This window comes from Miscanthus floridulus, chromosome 10 (assembly GCF_019320115.1).
Source record: "Miscanthus floridulus cultivar M001 chromosome 10, ASM1932011v1, whole genome shotgun sequence".
Classification (NCBI taxonomy): Eukaryota; Viridiplantae; Streptophyta; class Magnoliopsida; order Poales; family Poaceae; genus Miscanthus; species Miscanthus floridulus.
In genome coordinates this window covers 101333017-101339509 of record NC_089589.1, presented here as the reverse complement: position 1 = coordinate 101339509, position 6493 = coordinate 101333017, and positions in this window count along the sequence as shown.

Here is a 6493-nt window from a genome sequence, read left to right as displayed (position 1 = left end):
TTGGCCAGTTACTCTATGTATCTACAACCTTCCTCCATGGTTATGCATGAAGCGGAAGTTCATTATGATGCCGATCCTCATCCAAGGTCCGAGGCAACCTGGCAACGACATTGATGTCTATCTGAAGCCATTAGTTGAAGAACTTCTAGTTTTATAGAACAAACCAGGTGTACGTGTCTGGGATGAGTACAAACAAGAACACTTTGACCTACGAGCAATGTTGTTCGTAACAATCAATGATTGGCCTGCTTTAAGTAATCTTTCAGGTCAGACAAACAAAGGATATAATGCATGCACACGTTGTTTTGATGACCTTGACAGTATATATTTGAAAAGATGTCAAAAGGTCGTGTACTTTGGCCATCGTCCATTCCTTCCTTTGAATCACCAAGTAAGAAAGAAAGGTAAGCATTTTAAAGGTAAGCCAGACCACCGGAAGAAGCCTCATAACCGAACCGGGGAAGATGTACTCGCAATGGTTAAGGATGTGAAAGTAGTATTTGGAAAGGGACAAGGCAGCGAATCTGTTCCCAAAGATGCTAAGGGACACGCACCCATGTGGAAGAAGAAGTCCATCTTTTGGGAGCTACCCTATTGGCAAGTCCTAGAGGTCCGCAACGCAATCGACATGATGCACCTGACAAAGAATCTTTGTGTGAACCTGTTAGGATTCATGGGTGTGTACGGGAAGCCAAAAGATTCACTTGAAGCACGCCAGGACTTGTAGGGCATGAAAGAACGAGACAACCTTCATCCAGAGAAGACAGATGATGGACGTCATTACTTAAGTCCTGCTAGCTACACGCTTAGCAAAGAAGAGAGGGACAGCATGTTCGAATGTCTAAGCAGCATCAAGGTCCCATCAGGATTCTCCTCCAATATAAAGGGTATAATAAATGTGCCAGAGAAGAAATTCCTAAACTTAAAGTCCCACAACTGCCACGTGCTTATGACGCAATTGCTTCCAGTTGCTTTAAGAGGAATTCTACCTCCACATGTACGTCTAGCCACCGTGAAGCTATGTGCATTCCTCAATGCAATTTCTCAGAAGGCAATCAATCCAGTGGAACTAGCTACTCTACAGAATGATGTGGTTCAATGTCTTATCAGCTTTGAGTTGGTGTTCCCTCCATCCTTCTTTAATATCATGACACACCTCCTAGTTCATTTGGTGAAGGAGATTAGTATTCTTGGACCTGTGTTCTTGCATAACATGTTCCCCTTCGAGAGGTTTATGGGAGTCTTGAAGAAATATGTGAAAGTCCGTTCTAAGCCTGAAGAAAGCATCGCCCAGGGCTATGGAACAGAGGAGGTCATTGAGTTCTATGTTGACTTTATTCCTGACCTTGCCCCGATTGGAGTTCTCGAATCGCGACACGAGGGGAGACTCAGTGGTAAAGGAACTTTAGGGAAGAAAACATATATTAGCATGGAAGACGATTATTTCAATAAAGCACACTACACAGTTCTTCAGAACTCGTCATTGGTGCATCCGTACATCGAGATACATAAGGAGTTCTTACGATCCAAGTTTCCAAGGAAGACTAAAGCTTGGATTAGGCGTCAACACATGGAAAGTTTCAGTGGTTGGTTGCGAAAAGAATGTCAAGGCGATGACAATATTGATGAGCAACTGTATTTGTTGGCTAGGCAACCATCATGGCATATCCTCACGTACCAAGGGTACGAGATAAATGGGAATACATTTTACACAGTTGCCCAAGATAAAAGGAGCACCAATCAAAATAGTGGTGTTCGCATAGATGGCACAGATCCAAATGGGAATATACAAACCTATTATGGCCGCATAGAAGATATATGGGAACTAGACTACGCACCTAATTTTAAAGTCCCTTTGTTTCGGTGCCAATGGGTGAAGCTGACCAGAGGAGGGGTAACAGTCGACAAAGAGTATGGAATGACAACAGTGGACCTCAACAATATTGGGTACAAAGATGAACCATTCGTCCTTGCTGCCGATGTGAGTCAGATGTTCTATGTGAAAGACATGTCTATAAAATCAAAGAGAGGAAAAAACGAAGACATCAACTCAATGATCAATGAGCCAAAGCGCCACATAGTTCTTTCTTGGAAAATAAATATAGTGGGAATTGAAGACAAGTCAGACATGTCAGAAGATTATGAAAGAAATGTCTGAATTCCACCCTTCATAGTGAAGAAAGATCCAAGCATCATGTTAAATGATGAAGACACTCCATGGTTACGACAAGATCATAACCAAGGGTCATACGTCAAGAAAAAATTCACTGTTGTGCCCACATGATACAATTGTTGTTTTGGTCAACTTTCCATTTGAGATAGTTTGGACGGTTCAAATTTGTGATTTTTAAATTTTGACGCCTACAAACTAGTTTTCGGAACCCTAGATTGTCTCCAATTGAAAAGTTTTGAATACCAAGTTTGTTCAGTTCTTCAAGATCTACAATCCTTATATAGGACATTTTTTTATTTGAGAAAGTTTGAACAAAATGTAGTTCAAATTTCACAAGTGTGTGAAATAGTTTTAGAAAGTCTATATGAGATTCAAGAATTTGTGACTAGTGTTTAATAAAACTTTCTCAAATGGGAAAATGAGCTATGTAACAATTGTAGATCTTGCTGAGATGATCAAACTTGGTATTCAGAGATTTTTCATCTGAGGTCATTTAGTGTCTCATTTGAGCAAGTTTGACCAAGTCAAATTTGGTCAAATGAAAAAACAACACTTTGACTCTAGTATTATGAACTCTAAATGACTTCAAATTGAAAAGTTTTGAATGCCAAGTTTGTTAAAATCATCAAGATCTACAATTGTTGTTTTGGTCAACTTTCCATTTGAGATAGTTTGGACGGTTCAAATTTGTGATTTTTAAATTTCGACGCCTACAAACTAGTTTTTGGAACCCTAGATTGTCTCCAATTGAAAAGTTTTGAATACCAAGTTTGTTAAGCTCTTCAAGATCTAAAATCCTTATATAGGCCATTTTTTCATTTGAGAAAGTTTGAACAAAATGTAGTTCAAATTTCACAAGTGTGTGACATAGTTTTAGAAAGTCTATATGAGATTCAAGAATTTGTGACTAGTGTTTGATAAAACTTTCTCAAATGGGAAAATGAGCTATGTAACAATTGTAGATCTTGCTGAGATGATCAAACTTGGTATTCAGAGATTTTTCATCTGAGGTCATTTAGTGTCTCATTTGAGCAGCTCATCAAGATCTACAATCCTAAATGAAAAAACAACACTTTGGCGGGCTACAAAAATTTCAGGCCTTCAGTCCCGGCCCAGGACAGGAACCGGGACTAAAGGGTGGGCGGAATTGCCTGCCCAAAAATACCTTTAGTCCTGGCTGGTAACACCAACCGGGACTAAAGATCCTTTAGTCCCGGCTGGTAAGCCGAGCCGGGACTAAAGGGTTGGACCTTTAGTCCCGGTTCGGCTTACCAGCCGGGACTAAAGGATCTTTAGTCCCGGTTGGTGTTACCAGCCAGGACTAAAGGGTCCCGGCCTATATATATCGAACGGTTCATCTTCTACTTTTCGATCTACAACGTCGATCTTGTCGTCTCTGCCGCGCCCGCGCCGCCGTTGTCGTCTACCCCCGCCCGGCCTCGATCTCGTCGTCTCTGCCGCGCCTGCGCCGCTATCGTCGTCGAGCCCCGCCCGGCGGCCGTCGAGTCTCCGCCGTACGTCGTCCTCACGCGGCTCTGCTCGGCCCCGTGGCCGGCCAGCATGCCCAGCCGCCATATGCATGGCCATCCCTGTTTTAGATAGTTTTTTAGATACTTTTTAGATAGTTTTTTAGATAGTTTTTTTAGGTAGTGTTTGATATATATGTTAGATTAAAATGTATTAAAATTTAATTAGTAGTTTATTCTTAGTTTTTAGATAGTTTTTGATATATATTAATTAGATTTAAATGTATTAAAATTTAATTAGTACTTTATTTAGATAGTTTTTTTAGATAGTTTTTATTATGGTTTTTGATATATTTAGTAATTATTATTCTATCTCTCTCTATATGTGTTAGATTTAATTTTGATTTATAGTAATTCTATCTATGTATATATGTTAGGTTTAATTAGATTTAGTAATTAATTCTATCTAGAGATTCTATATGTATACATATATATGTACTTAATTATTTCTATGTGTATATATACATGTACTTAATTATTTCCATGTGTTGAGAGGGAGACAAAATTGTATCTAGAGAGACATTCTATGTGTTATCACATGCATATCTAGAGATATATACATATGCACTTATTCTATGTGTTGAGAGAGAGAGAGAAAATTGTATCATTCTATGTGTATATATACATGTACTTATTTCCATGTTTTTTGGATCGAAAGTGTTTTTTATTCGATTCCAAAGCCTATACACCTTATTATTGTTTATCCTTATGAAATATTATGTGTTATTATATTTAATTGGATTTAGTAATTCTATATGTGTTATCACATGTACTTATGTTATGTGCCATAGTAATTCTATCTATGTGTTATCTTGAAGATACAAATGGCTGCTCCGGATGATAACTTGAATGATGACATAATGGCGAATATTATCAACGCTGGCACCAATGTGGATGTAGATGACACGAGTCAATACTTTGCTGATTATGAGGATATCCTAAATATGCCGGTGGTTGAAGATCAACAAATTGTCGCGCAAGAAAATACTGGCGAGGTATATTCGATTATCTATCATCTCTTATAGATGCATGCGTACGTATATTTGTTGTTAATCGTTGTGTTTCTACTCATGTAGCCGATCTCTGGATCTACATCAACCACCGGCAAGAGTAGGAAAGTCTGAGGGCCAAAAAAGTCATTAGAGGGCCGTTTCATAATATCAGAATTCGACACCGACACCGGCAAACCATTGGGACCACATGCTCAGACATATGTCAATCAATGTGGGTTCATTGTAAGGGATAGGATCCCAGTTAGTGCTCGTGAATGGAAGCAGAAGATATCCGCTCCTAATGTTAGTTTTGTATCTGATCATGATAAGAACCTAGCTTGGAGAGGTATCACTCAGCATTTCACATTACAAGCAGATGATGCTTTGAAGGAGCTAGTGAGGGATTGGACAATGAAGAAGATGGCAACATTGTTCCAGAGTTGGAAGAAGACATTGTATAAAAAGTTTATCTTGAAGAATGAAACGCTGAATTTCAATGCTAAGGAGTTTGTCAAGTTGGAGTCCCATTGGGATGACTTCGTACAATACAAGACATCTCAAGAGAGTGAGGAACGTGTGATGAGGAATCAGCAGAATGCCCGACAGAAGCAATACCATCATCGCATGGGATCAGGTGGTTATAGGAGTGCTATTCCCAAGTGGCAGAACCTAGAAGCAGAGATTACTACTAAGGGAATCATACCTGAAACAATAGAGAAGAACTGGCCTCAACGCGCGAAGAATTGGTTCTACGCTCATGGGGGAAGCCTAGACCCAGACACTGGCAAGCTAATTTTTGGACAAAAATTTGAGAGAGCAACACAGAGACTAGCTCGTGCTAGGGAAGAAGCTGATAGTGGTGTTTTCAAGCCCAATAGAGAAAAGGATGAATTGACATATGCCCTAGAGAATCCCGAACACGGTGGTCGAACAAGAGGCTATGGGGCGGTTCCGTGGCTACAAGCATTCCCAGCAGACAGGGATACCTACAGAAGCCGCCAGAGAAAGGAGGATGAGAAGGCAGACCGAATCCGTGTATTGGAGCAATTTGTTAATGAGTCACGACAAGCATTGCTTGAATCACGTGAACGAGAAAAATCTCTTGAGGCAAGAATGCAGGAGGAGATCAAGAGACAAGTGCAGCTAGCAATGAGTCAAATGCAATCGCAAACAACGCCGGGAGTCACCATTAGCCCCGTTGGTCAGATGAAAAGCAGTTGTGCTTCCACGGAGCTGTCAGTTATTCAAGGTGACGCTGGGTTGCGCTTCCCTATTGATGACATTACCGAGCCTCTAACAACATGTGAGCTGCACATTCCAGATGGTAATAATGCATCAATCATGGTGGCTGTCGGGGTTGTATCTCCAATAGATCGAACGAAGACACCAAGAATCCATGGGTCAGTTATTCAACCTAGATATGCTAGCGTCTCGGTCGATAGAGTGCTCAAAGGTTACAACAATGTTTCTCTTGACATTGAAGGCGGTGATGGGGAGAAGACACTAGGAGAAGCAGAGAAGACATTTATTCAATGGCGCAAACACTTCATCATCATTCCTGGGGCGCCACCGCTTCCCCTACCTCACCCTAGGTACGAATAAAAGTGAATGAAATATTATTTTTCCATTAATTTTATATTGGCTTCAAAAATAATTGACCCACAACTTGTTTTTGTAGCAGGGTCTCCCCCCAGCCTAGCCCAATCATTCATTCCCCATCTCATCACAGCGTCGCGGGGGGCGAGACGACTTCATCCCCACGGCGATCTCTAACTCCTACACCGGCCCCATCACCTCCAGAA